The following is a 3022-nucleotide window of genomic DNA, read 5'->3' on the forward strand; positions in this document are numbered from 1 at the left end:
CCATAGCCCTCCAAGGAAATGGGACGAACCGTGAGCAACACTATTAACAATAGGTTGCTTCTAACGGTCCATAGGAATGTGGATTGGGTTGTCTCGATAATTATGTCGATATACAAATCAATCATATGGCCAAGGCTGATTGATAATAGAACCGGGGTTACATCATAGCTCGGGGGGTCGTTTGACAACAAATTGTCTAACAACCTCCACCTTGGTGTCAAAGGACCTGCAAAAGAAAAATGTCTCCCATTAGTGACACCTCTAATAGAAAATCGATAAAAATTGGAAATCATTTACCTGTACCAATGTTTAGAAGTTCCTTGTAACTTCTAAATTTTGCCAGTGGCAGTACCTTCGTCCCCATATCAAAGGGGTTGTAGTGGGTGTGGACCTTTTCAAGTCTTATCACCTCTTGAGATACTATATTTGTAATGAAGTGGAGTCTAACATCAGTGTGTTTAGTGCGCTCGTGAAAAATGGGGTTCTCGCATAAATGTATAGATGACTGACTATCAGAATACACTACCATATAATCATTCAAGATACATAGTTTATGAAGTAGGCCTCTAAGCCATAGAGCTTCTTTAATAGCTTCAGTGGTAGCAATATATTCTGATTCTGTAGTAGATAGTGCAAAAATATGTTGTAACTGTGATTTCCAACTTACACATGAATTAGATACTTCCCAATGTTCAGGGCCCGGATTAACCATATATCTACTGAGAGTACTAACAGCAAAACATAAATCCAGTCTAGTGCAAACCATCAAATACATTATGGAATCAATCACATTAGAGTAAGGCACTCTACTCATGTATTCTACTTCACGCTCATTGTAAGGGGATTGTTCCTTCGATAAAACAAAATGATTAGCAAGAGGCAACGTGACAGATTTGCAATCACTCATATTAAATTTCTTCAATACTTTGGATATGTATGGAGACTGATGCAAAAACAAAACAGAATTTGACATGTCTCTTTCGATTTCAATACCTAACATTCTCTTAGCCTTACCTAGATCTTTCGATTTCAATACCTAAGATTCTCTTAACCTTACCTAGGTCTTTCATGTCAAATTCACCACTTAGTTTTGCTTTTATGTTATTTATTTACTTAGAGGATGATTCAATCAAAAGCATGTCATCTACATAGAGCAACAAAAACATATAATTATCATCAGTCTCATTGTGTTGAAAATACAGACAGTGATCAAATTTACTTCTTTGGAACCATATAGTGAGTACAAAGGAATCAAAGCTCTTGTAGCACTGTTTAGGAGATTGTTTTAACCCATACAAGGATCTTCTCAGAAAACACACATAATCAGTTTTTGACTTATCCTTAAAACCTTTTAGTTGATTCATGAAAATTTGTTTATCAAGCTTACCATGTAAAAAAATAGTTTTTACGTCAAGTTGTTCAAGTTCCCAGTCAAAGTGTGCAACCAATGCGAGCATGACCCTAATAGTGGTGTACTTAACAACTGGTGAGAAAATTTCATTATAATCAACGCCCTCCTTCTGTGTATAGCCTTTAGCTACTAACCTACCTTTAAACCTTAGGGGTTTCGAGCTGCTAATACTTTCCTTAACCTTAAAGACCCATTTGCAATCAACAATTGATTTGTTCTTAGGCCTAGGTACTAGCTCCCAAGTATGATTCTTTTCTAGAGAACTCATCTCTTCTTTCATTGCCTTAAGTCATTCATTAGATTGATCACTGCCTATTGCCTCTTCAAAGGTCTTTGGTTCTTTATCAGCTAGTTCTTCGTAACTAGCCTGGGCGAAAGCTAATTCAGATTCAAAATCGAACCTTATAGGTTCTCTCGTTTGTCTTCTCTCTCTATCCCTAATTAAGTTATAGTTAGCTAAAGGATTTTCTTCCTCATTATGCTCTTTTGTCATTATTTCGTTACTATTCTCCACCTCGGGTTCTTGAGCTTGAGTCTCCACCTCACTTGAAGCAGTAAGGGCAGGTGGACTGAGTTTTCCTAACTCCACCTTAAATTGGTCTCTCTCTTTACCTGGTTCAGCTTCACTCTCAGGTTCAGTTTCTCCTTTAATACACGACATCTCATTTTCATTAAACGTGACATCTCTACTTATGATGATCTTCACCCCTTTTTGGCTTCTATCCCATAACCTATAACCCTTAACACCCTCGGGGTATCCTAGAAAGACACACTTCCTAACTCTAGGTTCCAACTTACCCTTACTTTGATGAGAAAAAGTTGTACAGCCAAAAGTTCTAAGCATCGAGTAATCACTCAGTTTATCTGACCATCTCTCATGCAAAGTGTCACCATTCAATGCAGCAGAAGGAGTCAAATTAATCAAATAACAAGTGGTCATAATAACCTCACCCCAAAATGATTTGGGAATACCAGAACTAATCATCATGCAGCGTACTTTATCAAGTATGGTCCTATTCATCCTTTCTGCTGCCCCATTTTGCTGAGGAGTGTAAGAAATGGTCTTATATCTAGTTATGCCGCTTTCTTTACACATACTATCAAATTCCTTATTGCAGAATTCTAGGCCGTTCTCTGTCCTTAAAATTTGATTTTTTTTGCCAATTTGGTTTTCCACTTGTCTCTTCCAATTGTTAAAACTATTAAATGTCTTAGATTTATCCTTCAAAAGATAGACCTATATTTTCCTAGTGTAGTCATTGATAATAGACAGGAAATACCTATTCCCACCCGATGTGGGATTACTAGCAGGACCCCATAGATCAGAGTGCACATATTCGAGCATGCCTTTAGCTCTATTAACACTCGTGGAGAAAGAAGTTTTATGATATTTACCAAGCACACAATGATCACAAAATGACAAATCTGACACACAGTCATTACCAAAAGCACATTTTTCGTTAAGTAGCTTAAGTCCCTTGACCCCTACGTGAGCAAGTCTATTATGCCATGTGTGTGTGTGATCAATCTTGGCAAAGGAGATATAGGGGTTCACACCTCTAATCACTTCCCCAGTAGTAATATATATATATATATATATATATATATATA

This window comes from Olea europaea, unplaced genomic scaffold (genome assembly GCF_002742605.1).
Source record: "Olea europaea var. sylvestris unplaced genomic scaffold, O_europaea_v1 scaffold922, whole genome shotgun sequence".
Taxonomy (NCBI): Eukaryota; Viridiplantae; Streptophyta; class Magnoliopsida; order Lamiales; family Oleaceae; genus Olea; species Olea europaea.